The sequence below is a fragment of the Trachypithecus francoisi genome, unplaced genomic scaffold, assembly GCF_009764315.1.
Source record: "Trachypithecus francoisi isolate TF-2019V2 unplaced genomic scaffold, Tfra_2.0 Lachesis_group11, whole genome shotgun sequence".
Classification (NCBI taxonomy): Eukaryota; Metazoa; Chordata; class Mammalia; order Primates; family Cercopithecidae; genus Trachypithecus; species Trachypithecus francoisi.
Window position 1 is genome coordinate 41362134 of NW_022681456.1, and position 20015 is coordinate 41382148.

The window sequence follows — 20015 nt, forward strand, 5'->3', positions numbered from 1 at the left end:
TGTGATGTAGTTATCATTTAGGCCATTTAGCCATTGGTGGAGATGAAGAAAAGAATAGCTGTGTAAGTTATGCAGGGATAGATGTTTGCTTTTTGCACTGCCTAGCAAGATGGTGGTAGCAATTTTTACAAATAGGTTATGTAATTATGTATATATTCCAAGCAACTTGTTTATATTTTCCCCCAGGGTTTAACTTTCTTATATGTCTAAAATACTCTGAGGGGAGAGAGGGAATGCCATAAACTTTTACAATCAGACATTGTCCCTGTTTCCCAGGCAAATTCAATGCACCTTCTGTTGGGTAATTGGAACCTGAGAAGTAACATGAAATGTTTTAACAAAACATGAATGAGCTGTATTTATAATGGAATGTCAGAGTTTTGGAAACCCAAACTATTTATGTGAGAAAAAGTGATAAAAAGACACAATGAGAGATCAGAATATGTTGACTCAGTTGTAGAATTTGGCATTTGACACATTAAACATAGGTTAATGTGAGTAAATATTTACAGAAAACTGGTCTCACACCCTTTCTGTTTCTGGGGTAGAGTTCCATTACATTGGCCAGTAACGTACTGTCTTCTTTTTTGGGTCTACTGCTGCTATTGGGGGTGGTAAACTGAATCATTAAAAATGAGATGTAAAAAAGTGTCTCAGAGTGGTATTTTCTTTTTTCTATTTTGGGTTAATTTGATAGAAAGAATACATTTGGGGAGATGTGAGTAAATAGTAATAGCGCCTTTTACAACACGCTGTGTGTCTGTCTCTCTCTCTCTGTGTGTGTGTGTAAATGTATCTTTAGAACATCTGCACTCCTCATGTTATTCTATGAAGAGTTGTCTAATGGACTCTTCTTTCTACCAGGTAATAATGATACTGATACACTGGAGTAAAAAATGATCACCGAGTTGGTTTTCCAGAAATGAGAATACATTATGTATAATGCTATCTGTACCCTTTACCATAGACCCTCTTGAACCCAAAGTATATCTTTGCAAGATGGCTTCCCTATCAGATGAGGTCTTTGGTGAACAAAGACCTGAACAAAGTTAATTGTTTCCTGTAGGAATCTTATCTCTGATTAGACAACAGGCCTAGAACTCATAGAAAAAACTAAATGTCTGTGTTCCTCAAATAAAGAAACATTTAAAAAATATGGTAGGTATTCAAGATCGCATGTCTACTGACTCCAGTTGGAAAAATGCTGATTTATAAAGCTAAAGTATTATTCCAAGAAACTGGTTTTTTGTTCCAATTGTAAGCGGAAAGAGTTCTTATGTTTTGCACAATAATGGCTCCCCAAAGACATCTATATTCTAATCTATAAACATGTTACCTTACATTGCAAATGGAACTTTGCAGATGCGGTTATGTTTAAGGATCTTGAAACAGGGAGATTATTCAGGTGGGCCCACCTGAATTCTAATAACCTGAATTCTTATACTTGGAGAATCTTTCCAGGCTTTGGTCAGAGAAAGAGATGTGACAATGGTAGCAGAGTCAGACATGTGCTTCGTCACTGGCTTTGAAGAAGGAAGAAGAAGGCTGCAGGCCAAGGAATGCGGCTAGCCTCTAGAAGCTGCAAAGGCAAGAAAGTGGTTTCCCCTCTAGAGCCTCCAGAAAAAGCCCAGGCTGGTTGACACCTTGATTTTAGTCTAGTGAGACCTGTGTCTGGTGTCTGACTTCCAGAACTGTAAGATAATAAATTTTGTTGTTTTAACACACTAAGTTTGTGGTACTTTGTTATAGCAGTAATAGAACACTAATACAGTTTTGTTGTTAAAGCTGTACAAGATTTAAAAATATATATTGTTAACATGCAAAAAAATTTTTTAAATTTACAAAATGTATGACCTCTGAAACAATGTCTCTGGATATTCCAACAGTCCTTGGTTCTCAGAGTGAGAGATATCACTGTATTTAAATATTTAAGGAGATGCCAGGCACAGTGGCTTATGCCTGTAATCCCAGCACTTCGGGAGGCCAAAACAGGGGAATTGCTTGAGTCCAGGAGTTGGAGACCAACCAGGGCAACATAGTGAGACCTTGTCTATAAAAAATAAAAAATTAGCTGGGTGTGGTGGTACGTGCCTGTAGTCCCTCTACTCAGGAGGCTGAGGTGGCAGGATTGCTTGAACCCAGGAGGTTGAGGCTGCAGTGAGCTATGATCACACCACTGCACTCAGCCTGGAAGGCAGAGTGACAAAATTAGATTAATTAAAAATAAATAAATAAATACTTAAGAAGCAATTGTTAAAAGGATTCATAGATCTTTCTTTTTACCTGTGCTTTTGTTGAGCAGATTGGTAAATTATTTAATTCATTGTCTCAAGTTTGGTGGGCTTATTTTGTGAAATAGATACCTTTCCTCATATGCCAAGCCACTTTCCCTTATAGTTATTTAAACTAATCATCTCTCAGAGCTCAGATTTCCAAGAGTAGTCTATAAATGATGCATCATAGCCTTTAGTAATGCATTTTATAATCATCAGAAGCTGTGCATTTTTTTGCATAATTCAAAGTTTTTCTGTTTAGTATTAAAATAGCAGATTGGTTTATTTGCAGTGAGATTCTTTCATCTAATAAAAGTATAGCTAGTTTTTCTTAGTAATACTTTGAACTCTAACTTTGCTATCTCTTGGAATATTTTATTTGTATCCTGTGGAAAAATATGCATCTCATTCAGACAATCATGTTGTCTTCTCTCCGTCTAAATTTATTGATACATTGATTTTAAAAACACTCATACACACACAGAAATAGGGAGAGAGAGAGAGAGAATATGTATAATAGGTCAAGAAAGAATTTGAGAGGTTACCTCTTTCTTCGGGCAGGACTATATCGAAGGATTCTGAACAGATAAATATCTATCCTAGGAATGGAAATGAAATTTTTTTTCCCCTAAGGGAGCTCTAAATATATTTCAATCTGCTCATTTCCAAGAGTCATTTACATTGATTTCCATGAGCCATTCCTAGGTCTATTCTTCATATAACCCTTGACTTATCAAAATCTCTCTCGCTCTCTTTCTCGCTCTCTTTCTCCTATTTATTATTCATTCAATTCATATTGAGTGCCTGCTCTGGGGATGGTCTTGTGCAAGGCATTATCAGAATCTCTGAGAAGTGAAACACATAGTTCTACCCCAAATAACTTATACTCTACTGGGGAAGCCAGAGTTTGGGCCTAAGGAAAAGTTAAATGACTATACAAGAGATGTTTATAAGATATCAGATAGTGAAGTGCAAATGAAGGATAATAATAGATAAATATTAGTAATGATGATGGCAGAATAATCATCTGTTGAGTACCTACCATATGCTAGGCCCCGTGTGTGTTATCTCTTTTTAATCTTCAACAAACTTATGAAATAAAGATGTTTATACCCATTTATATATTTATAAAATATTGGATGTGAGTATTCAAACTGACTCAGCTTTATCTGAATCTAAAATTCATGTTCATTTCACTGGGTCACACTTTCTTTGACCTTCACAGAAGGCAATGCTTCCTGTGGACTGAAATGTTTCTGGAGGAAGTAGCAATTGTTAGATTCCTACATCAAGCATCTACTCTGTGCCAGGCACTTGGGCACTTGCTAGATCTGTTCCTCTATTGTCAAAAATGAAGAAACTGAGGCACAGAAAGGCCAAGTAACTTGCCCACAGGCACGTATTAAGAAAGTGATACAGTCACTATTGAAATCCCAAATAGTCTGATTGCCAACACAATTCTGCCTCCTGCTTTGTGCTGGATATCAGACACATAATTTTGAGTGGCGCAAGAAGGTTTTCTTAGTCTTTATAGAGTAATATGGAAAGAAAATGTATATGATGAAGTGTGATAACTATTTTCATAGAGGAAGTCGAATGCTGTGGGGATACAGAAAAGTGTTTGTAATCTAGACAAGAAGAAAACAGAGAATGCTTCCGAAGGAGAAGCTTTCTAAGTCAAAACCTGATGGATGAGTAGAAGAGAGCCAGGGAAAGAAGAAAGGAAGATGGGCAGTTAGTCACAGCCCATACCCTAACTCAGTGATTGGTTACAAATCAGCCAACTGCTTCTATTAACTTCTTCCCCAGTATTCACTGGGTTCACTCCTTAATTTCATTTAGGTCTTTATTCAGATGTCACTTTCTTATTGAGATCTCACCACCCTATTTAAATTACTCTACACCTCCACACTACCAATTTCTCTCCATGGCATTCATTTAACTGCCTATTTTATTTATTTGTTGTTTTATTAAATTGTTTCTTCCCTCCCATATGAATATGTGCTCCCTGAGAACAATTTTCTTTCTGTTATTTTCACTGCTATAACTTAAGCACCTAAGACAGTGCTTGCAACATAATAGGCTCTCCATAAATACATTTGGGCTCTCGATAAATACTTGCTGAGTGAATGTTGAGTGGATGAACTAAGAGTTCCATAAATTCCTGACTTCATGACTACTGTCGCATGTGACTCAGACATATTTTCACTCAGGTTTCTCAGTAAACACTTCCCGATGTCCTTAGAATGTCATACTCCATTCCAAATGCTCTGGGAGGCCCCAGGGTATGTGGTGGGCAGGTCCCTTTCACCAGGGTACATTTTATCTCCCTAAACTCAATAAACCACAAAGAGAATTTTCTCCAACTTTGTGTAGTACAGTGGCTTTTAGTTTCTGCTTCTATCCATCACCTGAACGTTGACAAAGACTCTTTTCTGTGCCAACTTTAGTAAGGCTCCTTTGAAACTTCTCATCTAGGCTTCAAATTTGGCCTGTTGAGCCCCATTTTTGCAAAGAGTCCTGCTAAGTCCTGCAAGAAATCTCTCATCCTTAGCAATTTTTGATCCATTGACCTCCTCATTCTCCTCATTGGGTATACATCTCCAGCTGTTTTTGCTATAATTAGGAGTTGAGTTCAATCTCTCTCCTGTTTTGCAATAGTCTTGAATAACATCTTTGCTGTTTGTAACAAGTGTGTGGTGCAAACATTTTTTTATTTGGCAACGTTCTCTTTTCAATTTTCTTTCCATAAAGAAGTTTATGGCCGGGCGCAGTGGCTCATGCCTGTAATCTCAACACTTTGGGAAGCCAAGGCGGGCGGATAACGACATCAGGAGATTGAGACCATCCTGGCTAACACAGTGAAATCCCGTCTCTACTAAAAATACCAAAAATTAGCTGGGGGTGGTGGCGGGTGCCTGTGGTCCCAGTTACTTGGGAGGCTGAGGCAGGAGAATGGTGTGAACCTGGGAGGCAGAGCTTGCAGTGGGCCCAGATCACACCACTGCACTCCAGCCTGGGTGACAGAGCGAGACTCTGTCTCAAAAAAATTAATAATAAAAATAAATAAATAAATAAAATAAGAAGTTTATTTCTTCCCAGCGCAGTGACTCACGCCTGTAATCGCAGCACTTTGGGAGGCTGGGGCGGGCGGATCGCGAGGTCAGGAGTTCGAGACCAACTTGGCCAACATGGTGAAATTCTGTCTCTATTAAAAATACAAAAATTAACCAGGTGTGGTGGTGCATGCCTGTAGTCCCAGGTACTTGGGAGACTGAGACAGAAGAATCTCTTGAACCTGAGAGGTGGAGGCTGCAGTGAGCTGAGATCGCGCCACTGGACTCCAGCCTGGGTGACAGAGCAAGACTCCATCTCAAAAAAAAAAAAAGTTTATTTCTATATCTCTTTGCCCAATTAGTTCTCTAAATCTCATCCCTGTGGTACCTTCCTGTGTTATGGTGCTTGTTACACTAAAATTTAATAATATGCTTTCTGATTTTTGCTTAATTAATAAGACCTTTGGCTTTTGGTTGACTATATATGTTTAAATATGAGTATACTATAAAAATATTTAATATATCAGAGCCACTATATGTAGCCTGTTTTGTCTGTGTCAGTAAACTATTATTTTCTCAGATAGTTTGCTTTATAAACATAGGCTGACGGTTTTTACTTTGCTTTTTTTTTTTTTTTAATATTCAGCTGAAGGTATTGAAGCAGAGATTCCAAAGTCTGTTTTCTGATTGCAAAAGAATCTAAAGACCTTAGAGGAGGCAAGAATAACTCATTTGATCAGAGAGAAAAAGGAGAGAGGAGAAGAAAGAGAGAGAGAGAGAGAGAATGAGAGAGAGAGAGACTGAGTGGAATGAGAATATTAGGTGCCTGACTAGGAAACTGCAGAACAAGGTGATTACTTCTTCATCCCCCCTACCCCCATGGAGTTGCCAAAGAGACTTGAAATTGTATTGTCCTGGTGATGGACCACTACGGTTATGGTTACTGTGTAACTTTTGAAAATAATTTTTGGAATCACTGGTTTGCCAAGTAAAGTCCATTCATGTGCTATTATGTCATTATACCAGGAGAATGGCATAATAGAAATAAAAACTGGAAAAAAAACTTGAAGTTAATGTCTAGTTTCTGCCTCCCTGATGTGACTGGACCTTCTGTATAATGATGGCCATGTTTAGACAGACTGAGCAGACCAAGGTCAGAATAGCAACCTACTCCCTGCTATCAGGTCTATTATATTCACCTCATTTCAGCCCTTGGACAAAAAGCAAAGTTTATTTGGAATTTTCCTGGCTGCTGAGACATCCACTCAAGGATTTTTTTTTAGGTCACCTATTTCTTGTTTCTCCAGTATGGATTCAGGAAAAAATGGATCTAATTATGAATCTTTTGATCAATCAATTAGATGTTTCCTTGGTCTTTGAGCAGAAAGTTAACAAGGAATTCCTGAAGGTCAAATACATACCACTGAATAAAATACTGAAGCAGGTTTCAAGTTTCATAACTGTTGAGTTTTGAGATAAGTGTTTCCATATGTTTCTACTGATGAATCAACCTATAGTCACTTCATAGTTTCGTTTAAAAACATTTTTTCCTTTCCCAGTTTTGTTTTTCTATTACATTTATGTTTCTCTTCAGCCCACATGAAATCTTCTATTCCCAAGAGAGCTCCTAAATGAGAAAGAAGACAGGACAAAACAATGAAGTGTGAGCACAGTCAGTTGGACAAAGTCCCAAGACTTCTTTACAAGAAGGAATAACAAGGGTGGAGTGCACAGTAGGAGCAAAAAGTTGCTGAGTCACATAGAGACTAATGTTCCCCCACTAGGATAGGAAGATCTTGGTGCATAGACAACAGTTTGGCTGCGAGTCTTTTCCATGGTTACTGGGCTGCCTAAACCAAACCACTCCTTCGGGCTTGCAATAGTATGATGTTCAGCGACTCAACTCTTAAGACTCTTCCTAGTGACTCATGTCATGCCTTCCCCATAAAGATCATTTCATGAATGTTTGTCTGTGGTTCAGAGAGAGACATGTAAAAAGCTTAAATAGTATAAGGTAGGGTCTAGGATTAGTGAATTAATTTAAACACATATTTATTGACCATACATTATGCATCAGTCATGTTTTTCTCTAGGAATTAGAAATAGAGTTATGGGTCCCTGCTCCATTGAGCTTCCATTCTAGTGGTAACTGGGGAGCGGTGAAGAAGTCAGACATTCAGCAGTTAAGTCAATGAACAAACATGATTGTTTCTGAAGGTAACGTTGACCAAGGAAATAGACCTGGGGGTTATCATTGATGAAGGGAAGGTGGAAGTGAAGCATTCCAGGCAGAGGGAATATCATGTGCAAAAATAGTATGTGCAGATGAGAGTGGCTTCCAACGTTTTTTTTGTCAGCTTCAAAGGCTTCTAGGAGCCATGGTAGAAGCTCTGATATGACCAGAGGGTCCTGCAGTCAGTTGATGTTTCAAATCTAGGGAAACACAAGGGCCCTAGGCAGCATAGTCCTAACCTAAGAAAAAAGAAGGTGATTAAACACCTTGTGTCTTCTTTTGTCATTTTTGCTATTTTACCTCCCCTCTCAGTCTCTACCCACTTCTAGAACATTCTCATCTTTAGGGGCAGCTGCAAACAAGTCCCCATGGAAATGCTGAATAAAAGTATTTGAGGAACTTCTGTAAATAACTTTGAGAAATGATACCATAATTTCACTGGTCTTAGAAAAAAGTGCTACACTGTGCAATACATTGGTAATGTTTGAAGACAGCTATGATAGTCACAACTTGGGACATGAGGCATCTAGTGAGTAGAGACCAGAGAGACGCCACTAACCATGTAACAGCACACAGAATAGTCTCCCTACAACAAAGAATTATCTAGTCCTGTATAAAATGTTGAATCAAAGCTCTTGTAGTTCTTCTTACCAGCAGAAATTTGATCTTTCACATCAGTCTCCGGTGTTGTCAGAGTACAGAATGGATTCCGTTTCTGGAGATTATTAGTCTTCTGGATCTATTAATGGGGATTGAATCCCGGCTCCTGACTTATCAGAGGTGTGACTAAATATGTGTGAGGCCTTGAGCAAGTTCCTTAGCATTCTGTGTCTCCATTTCCTTATCTGTAAAATGGAGATAATAATAGTCCCTACCTCGTAAAGTTATTTTGAGGAAACTGTGAAGTGATGTATTTGATTATTAACAGGGTCTAGTATACCATGATCACTCAATAAACATTAAATATTATTATTATTTTCTTCTGCCAAGGCTTGCTTACTGAGATCCTGACTGGCAACCATCAGAAGATTTGGGTGGAGATCATCAACATTAGCATACCCTGTCCCACAAATTCATTTTGGATCCTTCATCAGTTAGTGGAAGTATTTATGGACTGCCCAAATGTATTTACGAAGAGCCTGTTATGTCACAAATACTGTCTTAGATGCTTAAGATACAGCAGTGAAAATAACAGAAAAAAATTGTTCTCAGGGAGCATACATTTGTATGAAAGAAAATAGACAAAAAATAAACAGTCAAAATATGTAGTTAGGTGCATGTCGTGGAGAGAAATGGGTAGTGTTGGGGGTGTAGTGTAATTTAAATAGGATGGTGAGGAGAGACCTCAGTAAGAAGGTGACATTTGAGTAAAGACCCAAGTGAAATTAAGGAGTGAACCAAGTGGATATCTGGGGGAAGACGTTAATAGAAGCAATTGGCTGATTTGTGAACCAATCAGAGTTAGGTTATGGGCTATGATTTTGTTGACTAATTGCACATGCTCTTTTCTTTCTTCCCTAGCTCTCTTCTACTCATTTGGTTTAGAAAGCTTCTCTTTTGGAAGCAGTCTCTGTTTTTGTTTGTTTGTTTGTTTCTTGTCGAGATTAGAAACATTTTTCTGTATCCCCACAGCATTCTACTTCCTCTATCAAAATAGTTATCACACTTCATCATATAACTTGTAGAATTTTCTTTCCATGTTATTCTATAAGGACTAAAAAGGCCTTCTTGCGCCCCTGGAAATTATGTCGTTGATATCCAGCACAGTGCCAGTAACCTGCCAGGCATCCTGCTGGATAGGGAGAAGGATGAAAAATATGGAGTGGACAGACATGGTGGAAGTTTCCCCTTGAGTGCAGCAACCTGACAACCCCAGAGAAAAGCAGTAGACACATTTATCTTTGACGTGAAAATACAGCTAATGTTTTAAAGCCCCAGTAAAGTATCTTAGCTATTCGCAATTTGCATGTGTCTTTGCACCACCGTCTGCTGCAGCTGATTCCTGAAGCATGATTCAAAGTGAATTTGAATTGCCTTTGGTATCTGCTATAAGGCTTATTAGACAGCTTTTGGGGACAGGTCTCAACGTGAGGAAAGAAGTATAGTCCATTGTTGGGCAAGGAAGAGTATTTGAAACTGGCTTGGTTCAGAAACAGTGGCTACCTCTAAAGTGTCCTTGTCAGAGGCATGCTTAGAGTGACCAGCCATGCAGCAAAGACTTGCCTTTCAACAGCACACGTTATCTGGCAGAAGAACCCTTCATTACAAAGAGCAACAGCTTCCAGTGGCTTTTTCTAGAACTGTCCAGAGGCTCAGGTTTTCTCATTGAAAGATCAAGATCCTAATCTTTTATTAACACTATGCCTATGCAATTTTTTTTTCTGTAATTTTTATCATGGAAAGAAAGGAATACATCTTCTCAATATTTGGATCTTTTTCTTAGATTCCTGCCATCTTTTCAAAGCTTAATGATATGGACAGTTTAAACCCCATTGTCATCTTTGAATTTTCCACTCTCTGAGAATAGTGACTTAAGAGGCTCAACTCTTACAAGAAAAGTCTCTGAGGAAATTGAGCAGAGATATGAAAAATAAATTGTCATTTGTTTATAATAAAATTCAATTCACTTTAATAAATTTTGTATTAGAAGCTGCCAAATCTAGTCTCAGCTTCCTGTTTCTTCTGCAACCTGGACACAAAAGCATTCCATTCAACCTCCCCTTCCTGTGACTGATTTTTTGCCAGGAACTCCCGGCATGCTCTGCCATCTGTTCACCTGTCAGCTGTTTGAACCCACCTTCCTTCCTAAATTAATACAAGAAAGAATCTTCTCTATGTCAGTCCTTTCGGCTACTCCTTTAGGCAACAGCTAACTCCAACCTAATTCGAAGTATCAGGATTCATCCATAATTCTCTAAGAAGAAACAACAGTAACAAAACTGGAAAACCAAACATCTAAATATATGGCCCAATCAGCTGCTTAAAAACAGTGCAACTATCTTAAAGCATGTATTGCAAGCAGAATATCTGAATCCAATTAGATTATTTGATATCAGACCTGGAAGGACTCTTTAGAGGTAAATAGTTTTTCTGTTCTCTTCTTCAACTACTGTTGAGCCATCCAGGCCCAAGGGTTCTTTGCTCAAACGTTTTGGGGAGACAAGTTCCGAGATTGATTCAATAGCTGCTTTTTTTTTTTTTTTTTTTCTTTTCTATTTGGTCTTTGGGTAGAATTACACACTAATTTTTTTTTTTTTTTTTAGATGGAGTCTCACTCTGTTGCCCAGGCTGGAGTGCAGTGGCACGATCTCGGCTCACTGCAAGCTCCTCCTCCTGGGTTCATGCCATTCTCCTGCCTCAGCCTCCCCAGTAGCTGGGACAACAGGCACCTATCACCATGCCCAGCTAATTTTTTTATTTTTTATTTTTTTTGTAGACACAGGGTTTCACCGTGTTAGCCAGGATGGTCTCGAGCTCCTGACATCGTGATCCGCCCTCCTTGGCCTCGCAAGTACTGGGATTACAGGCGTGAGCCACCGCACCCAGCAGCCACTTTTTTTTTTTTTTTTTATGTCAGGAGCTTCTTATACATATATCTCTTTCGTGTTGTGTCTCTGTCAGGTTTTGGTATCAGAATGATGCTGACCTCATAGAATGAGTTAGTGGAGACTTTTATTTTAAGGTCAGGCATGGTGGCTAACGCCTGTAATCCCAGCATTTTGGGAGGCCAAGGCAGGCAGATCACCTGAAGTCAGGAGTTCAAGAACAGTCTGGCCAACATGGCGAAGCCCCATCTCTACTAAAAAATACAAAAATTAGCTGAGCATGGTGGTGGGTACCTGTAGTCCCAGCTGCTTGGGAGGCTGAGGCAGGAGAATTGCTTGAGCCTGGGAGGCAGGGGTTGCTGTAAGCTGAGATCGTGCCATGGCACTCCAGCTTGGGTGACAGAGCGAGACTTTGTCTCACAAAAAAAAAAAAAAAAAGAAATGAGATCATGTCATTTGCAGCAACACAGACTGAGTTGGAGGCCATTATCCTAAGTGAATTAACGCAAGAACAGAAAGCCAGATACCACATGTTCTCACTTATAAGTGGGAGCTAAACATTGAGTCCATCTGGCTACAAAGAATGAAGCAACAGCCACTGGGACATACTCAAGGGTGGGCGGTGGGAGAAGAGTGAGGATCCAAAAAACTGCTTATTGGGTACTATGCTTATTACCTGGGTGATGAAATAAACTGTTCACCAAATCCTTATGATAAACAATTACGTACCACTGAACCTAAAATCAAATTAAAAAAAAATGTCTCTTGGGAAATTAGAGAAGACAAGACTGAAGGAAAAGAAAATGGAGGAATGATCCAACTGTTCTTGAATATTTCTCTCTTCTCTAGAGACATTGTGCAAATAAAGATGAGAAAGGAAAAACATGTGGTTGTAGAAACTGGCTGGGAGAAAACCTAAGTGCATTAGTTTCCTAGGGCTGCTATAACAAAGCACATATGGTTCTTGACATAGTTTGGCTGTGTCTCCACCCACCCAAATCTCATCTTGATTTGTAGCTTCCATAATTCCCATGTGTTGTGGGAGGGACCCGTGGGAGATAATTGAATCATGGGGGCAGTTTCCCTCATATTGTTCTCATGGTAGTGATTAAGTCTCACATGATCTCATGGTTTTAGAAGGGAAAACCCCTTTCACTTGGTTCTGATTCTGTCTTGCTGCCTCCGTGTAAAACATGCATTTCACCATCTGCCATGATTATGAGGCCTCCCCAGCCATGTGGAACTGTGAGTCCATTAAATTTCTTTTACTTTATAAATTACCCAGTCTTGGGCATGTCTTTATCAGCAGTGTGAAAATGGATTAATACAATTCCCAACATATTATGGTTCTACTTACAATTTTTCAACTTTATGATGGTGCAAAAGAGATACATTAAGTATCTACATCTGGATAAATCCTTTATAAGTTCAAAATATTGTGACATAACCCCATCATAAGTTGAGGGGCATCTGTACTACAAACTGGGTGGCTTAAACAACAGAAATGTATTGACTCACAGTTCTGGTGGCTAGAAGTCCAAGAGCAAGGTGTTGGCAGATTTGGTTCCTTCTGAAGCCTGTAAGGGAGAATCTGTTTCATATCTCTTTCCTAGCTCATGGGGATTTTCTGTCAATCTTTGGGATTCTTTGGCTTTAGATGCGTCACCCCAATTTCTGCATTGATATCCACATGGCATTCTCCCTGTGTGTGTGTATCGTCTTCTGTGTGCAAATTTCCCCCTTTTAATAAGGACACAGTCCACATTCCTATTGGATTAGGGCACTCCTTAATGACCCCAGGTTAACCTGATCATTGGCAAAGACCCTATTTCCAAGTAAAGTTACATTTGCAGGTATTGGGAGTTAGCATGTCAGCATCTTTTAGGGGAAAATAATTCAATGCATAACACTAGGATTGACTGGAGCTGAATAAGCCCATTGTCTTCTTTCTGAATTCAAACTTGAATAATGGAGGAGGTTTCAGGTTGCTTAGTTGTATAGATTGCAGCATGAATGTCTTTCATTGCTTAGCATTCTCATCAATCCACCAAGGCATACTCTGCTCTCTTCTACGTGTCTTACATTGCATTGTTTCTTATATAAATTTTAAAAAATTATTTTTTGCTATCAGTGTAATTTTCTCCCAGAAAATGGCTGCATATGGGATGTGGAAAAGATAAACAAAATAAAACGCAATTTTAAGCACAAGAAATTGATCCAAGTCTTATAGGACTTATGAGTGTAGAAAATAGGAGTTGCTTTGGGTCTTCACTGGCTATTTTTCCAGAGTTTCCCTATGCCCTGTCATGCACACATCCACAAGATACTAAAGCACTCACATGCATGCACATGCAGAAACTCATACATATACCAAAAAGTGTAGTTTTCCAACAGAAGTTCTTACATTGACTCTAGACAAGACTACCTGAGCACTGGCTTTAATTCCTCTTCGATGGCAGTAACTCCCTTCATATTTCATTTGTTTTTAATTTAAAAAGTGATTATTACCTCTTACTGGCGGATGACTGTCTATTAAATGCCCAACCACCTGTATGCCAACAGTAGAGCAAGAACAAGATAAATTGCTACTGGTTTCCCCAAAAGAAAATCTACTTTATCTCAAACAGCTGAATTACCAGGTGGAGTTGAGTAAACTGTGGCATTGCAACACAGTTGAGGCACAAAGTTCACCACCAACGTAAAACAGCCAACTCAGTTCTGCTTTTTAATGTCTTCTAAACTGACGGAACTGAGCAATATAAACAAAAGTGAAGCAAGAGCCTCAGGGGTTGTCATTAGACAACTAATGAGTGAACAGCTATTTTATCATGTTTATGTGAAGAACACAATTTTATCTACTTGCCCCTCAAATTTACTGGGAAATAAAGGCCAAGAAGAGAAAAACGATGTGGAAATTATTAGAGAAATATTGTTTATTTCCTGCTAGATCAAATGATTCATAGGCTTATGAAGTTAGAAAGACCTTTTAGAAAGCAACTAATTTCAACTCCTTGCTTCCTTAGGTAAGGACATAGGGACTTGGGTAAATTAAACGGCATGAAGCTGGTTTAATGCAAAGTTTAGAGAGTTTTGGATTTAAGTCTTTTTGTATCATGGAGAGATAAATACATAGGTTATATGTTTTTATGAGAGAACACAGAGTTCCCAACTTGTCACTTTGTGAGTTACCTTCCCTCCTTTGACCAGGGTCACCTAGCTAATTAGTTACAGAGAAGAGATTATCTATCATTTCTTAGTTCACTGTCTCACCTCTGCCCGGTGTTATCTTGATGTATGTTGGACAGGATTCCTGAAATCCCCAGACGAATGAACTTTATGGTTAAACTAAAAACATCTTTTCAGTTTGTTGTTTCCAACGGCCCCACCAACAACTTTTACCAGAGCTGCTAATGATTAACCGAAGGGAGTGACTGTATGGAAACTTTGTTCAGGCCTCCCCAGAGTGTACCTTGCCAGAAGTGGCGTGAGAGGCAGCCAGATTCAGAGAGAGAAGGAAAAGCCAGAAGCGTGCAAAAACACACATGTGCAATTGAACATCTTGGCACTTGGACACTCAGAGCTGCAAGACATCGAAGTGCTTTCTTCATTTATGTATTTACAGATTTAGGACTTCATCAGGATCCAAACTCAGAGCGGTAGACCAGTGCCCTGGCATCTACTTGCTTAATAAATTCATTACTGACTTTCTGTAGCCTTACCCGATCGCAATCTCTATTTTAACAGTGACCTTATTAGGGGGCCTCACAAAGTGGATATCGCAAGAGAATGGAGAGAAATGCAGTGGGGAGTCGTGGTGTTCGAGCATAAAGCATTGTATTGTTGATGATCTGGTGCTTGGCATCTCTTCATAAAGGAGAAACATCAAAGAATACTTAAATTAGATATGAAAATAGAAGGAAAAACTAGCAACCCCTAACTTCTCTCTAAAACTCTAGTGATGAAGAAATTATTTGCTATGTGCCAGTCATAGGCAGCTAGCGAGGGCTGCTTTTGTGGCTCTTTCACTGCTATTTTCCATGCATGAGTTTGGATTAGGTAGAGCTGCCGGGTTATTGGAAGCTGTCTCTTTCCCAGGAAGGATTAGAATTCTGCCCCATAATTTTGTCAAAAAAGCTGTAATTGTTCTCACCTAGTTTCAGAATAAGAAGTCAAAATGCACTAGGGCAACGTGAGTTGTTAGCCTTCCAAGCCATCAAATATTCAGAGGCTGCCATAGCCACCAACAAATCCCCAGGGCCCAGAATTGTGCAGAGGGTGCTCCGTGATTCCTGGTTGAACAAATGAGTGATGGAAGAGGCTACTTGTGAGGACAGTTGTCCTTGATTTAGATGACTTTCACCAACCTTGGCTAGTTGGGTAGATATATTTATGGTATCCTGTTAAATTCTTTATTTACGATATCCTGTTAAATTCTGTCTTCTAAATCCAGACATCCAAGAAAACAAACCAAAATTAGCGAAGAAACAAATAAAATGATTGATTTAATTACAGTTTTGCAATTGAAATGAAATGTTCTATTCTAAAGTTGTAGAGGAGTAAACTGGACTCTCCTCTTGTTGCAAACAAAGATATTAATATTCCCATTGTAGGGTTGTTGTGAGGATTAATGAGTTGGTACATATTTAGAACAGTGTCTGCCAAAAGAAAGGGCTCTGTAAATGTTAGATATTTTTTATTAATTTTAATGTCATGGTTTGAGCATGCTTTTAGACTAGCTTTTCAATCTTTTTCTAATTTCTCATATAGACAAGCATATATATAGTTTTTGCATAAATGCATACATGTTATCTCACACATATAATTATATATTATTTAGATAAGTATTTTAAAACTTTTGCTTAGCTTCTCTTCCCTCTCTTTCCTCCTTTGCACCCCTCTGTGCCATGTAACTCTTGTTTGTGACTTGATATTTACTTTTACATTGTCCCCCTTGCTCATATAATCATATATACACATTTTACACTTACACACATGTATAAGGGAAGTTTTGGTATTGTTTGTTTTATGAGCATTGCATAATGTATACTTTTTGCATCTCTACTTTTCATGTAAAGCTTAACTGTACAGAAATCTCTTATAAGTGGATATTTAGCTCTAATGAGTCTTACTCCTTGGAACTGCTGCCTAATAATCCATGGTGTGGATGAGCTGTTACCTATTCAGACGTTCCCTATTGATTGGCATTTACTTTGATCCCTGTCCCCTCTTCTTTTCTTGCTATTATAAGCACTGACATTAGGTGCGCTTTTACACATGCTCTATGTAATGTTGGTCTGGGAGAGTTGCCAAGGAGAGAGATTGCAGGGTTAAATGGCGCATGTATCTTCAATTTTTTAAATGTATGCTGCGAAATGGCTTTCCAAAATAGTTTTTACAGTTAAATTTTTCTCAGCCTGTATGAACATCCATTTTTCCATATACCTATCACTAATAGAGATTATTGATCATTTCAAATTTTCCCAGTCTGATGGATATAAAAATATATATATATCATTGTAACTTTAATTTACATTTCCCTGACTATGATTTAATGTGAGAATATTTTCATTTGCTTGTTATTCATTGCCTTTATGTAAATTTCCTCTTTGAATTCCTTTTTTTTTTTTTTTTTTTTTTTTGAGACAGAGTCTTTCTTTGTCACCCAGGCTGGAGTGCAGTGGCAGGATCTTGGCTCACTGCAAGCTCCGCCTCCTGGGTTCACAGCATTCTCCTGCCTCAACCTCCCCAGTAGCTGGGACTACAGGCACCTGCCAACATGCCCGGCTAATTTTTTCGTATTTTTAGTAGAAACAGGGTTTCACCATATTAGCCAGGATGGTGTCCATCTCCTCACCTCGTGATCTGCCCGCCTCAGCCTCCCAAAGTGCTGGCGCCTGGCCTTGAATTCTTTATTCTTTTTATCCATTTGTTTATTGTCTTTGTTTTTGTCAATTTGTAAAACAAAACAAATCTAAACAAAAAACCCAACTGTTGTTGATGTCACAAATATTTCCAAACCTATCATTAGTTTACTGACCTTGTTGTGGAATCTTTCTTTTAACAAAAAAGTTTTAAATTCTTATATGGTCAAGTGAGTCTGTCTTTTCTTTTCTTTAATATTATTGTATTTTAAGTTCTAGGTTACATGTGCACAACGTGCAGGTTTGTTATGTATGTATACATGTGCTGTGTTGGTGTGCTGCACCCATTAACTTGTCATTTACTGTAGGTATATCTCCTAATGCTATCCCTCCCCCCTCCCCCCACCCCAGGCTGTCTTGTCTTTTATATCTTCTCTATTTGGACAAGAAAGCCTCCTTCCACCTACAGATTGTACATATATGTATATATGATATGCTAGATTTTCTTGAAGTATTTATTTTTTGTGGTTGTCTTTAATCCAGAAGGCATTTCTTTTTGTAAATGGCATAACATTGGGATTTGTTAAAAAATCAGTTGAGTAGCTAGTTGTGCCATAATCAAATACATATATAAATGTGTATGTATATATGTATTCATATATGTATGTAAATTTCTGTATATGTACATGGATATATCCATGTGTGTGTATATGTATATCCATGTATGTATGGATATGGAATATACTTTCACTGGAAAAGACTGGCTCAGTTTGAGAAGAAGGTGTTGAGTATGGTATCACAGAATCAAAATATTTGAAAAAGAGAATTAGGAAGCTAAAGCTAATTTGGAATCTATAATTGCACATAACTTTCTTCCCTTCCATTAAGATTCAAATCTCTCAGACTCCTGAATCAAATGGCTGGTGGAGCCCATAAGTAGTAGTAGAAGTCAGTGAAACTAAATAGAGGATCAATAATTGTATATGCACATACATATATCAATATATGTATATATACACACATACATGTATGTATGTGGAAATGTATACATGTATATATATTTATACATATATAGAGAATAAACATATGTGGATATTATAGATACACATAAAGAGATTATATATACCATATATGGATGCACATATGATACATGTATATCTCTATATGTATATACCAGATATATATCTGGTATATACATATAGAGATATACATACCATATGTGTGGAAATATACATATGGGGTGTGTATGTGCACATATAGATATATACATATACACACCATATGTATGGATGTATGGATATATATGATATATGTGTGTATCTATAATCTCCATATATGTATGCGTTTATCTTCAATATATACATATAGTCCAGGCATGGCATGGCGGCTCACACCTGTAATCCCAGCACTTTGCGGGGGTGAGGTGGGCGGATCACTTGAGGCCAAGAGTTCAAGACCAGTGTGGCCAACATGGTGAAACCCCGTCTCTACTAAAAATACAAAAATTAGCTGAACATGGTGGCGCATGACTGTATTCCCAGCTACTTGAAAGGCTGAGACATGAGAATTGCTTGAACCTGGGAGTCAAAAGTTGCATTGAGCCGAGATCATGCCACTGAACTCCAGCTTGGGCGACAGAATGAGACTCTGTCTCAAAAAGAAAAAAATATGTATAGATATATATCTATGTATACACTTCCACGTACATACATGAATGTGTGTATATACACATTCATATATATGTGTGTGTGTATATATACAATTATTGATCCTCTAGTTTCACTGACTTCTGCTACTACTTATGGGCTCTATCAGCTATTTGATTTGGGAGTCTAAGAGAGACTTGAATTTGTTGTGGAGGGGAAGAAAATGATGAGCAATTGTAGATTCTAAATTAACCTTAGCTTCCAAATTCTCTCTTTCAAATATTTTGATCCTGTGACATTATACTCACCCTCAAACTGAGCCACAGTCTTTTCCAGTGGATGCATCTCTTGTATCACTTAATATGACTAGCCATTAGAGAAGTTTCTTTGTGTTCAGTTAGATACTAAAGACTCCATGCATCTCATGACCATGTACTCTTTCTGTAGTAAGTAGCTAGAGAAAGCAGCAGGGTACCATGTTGCTTATCAGAGAAGATAAGAACAAGTTAATACATCCATATTCTCTCCCTTCATTTCTTTTGCTTAAATGAAATTTGGTATTTTGATAACTGAGACACAATTTTACTTATATCAATACTAAAATTTGAATATCAGTTATGGGGATTTGCTAGCAATTACGCCAGCAAAATAGTAGAATTACATCCATGCATATCAAAAAAGCACAACTGACATATTTAGAAACATCTCTGATCAATCCAGTTCATTTCAACCTGAATTCTATTTAAAGTCATAGAAAAAAAAAAGCAAGACACAACAATTTAATTATTTAATCTGCAATGTGATGTACAGTAATGATTCTCCTTCCTCTTAGGACAACATACTTCATACACGTAAGTGACTAAAGGGCAATGACTCTTTGTGGATTTTCTCTTTGGTGACCTTTACAAAAAGTCTAAGGGAAAGTTCTAACTCAGTTCATCCCACCTCCCCCACTCACTGCTCTAAAAGAAATATTGGGGAGGTATTTCTACAAATCAAGTTCTGACTCAGTGCCAAAAAATTTTTAAGGAACAGAATTCTATATGCAGATTGCCTAGCCCAAAACAACTTTATAGTCACCAGGACATTTTTTTTTTTTTTTGGAGGTGGGAGGTTGCAGTTCACTGTTAAATTTTATTATATATAAAAGGTAGCCTTTTTTCTTTTTCTTTTTTTTTTTCTGTACTTAAGAATGCAGATTTGCTTTTCTTCATCACATAAACTTTTGGAATCATAGAATCTTAGGATTGTAAGGGACATTATAATGTAGCCAACATTAGAAATCAGCTACTTTAAACTCTTGCTAAATGCTCCCGCTCCCCAACCCTGCTCCTCAACCCGACAGAGAATGCTGTTATATTATTTATTTTACTATTTGTTTTTCCTTCAGCTGAGAATTTC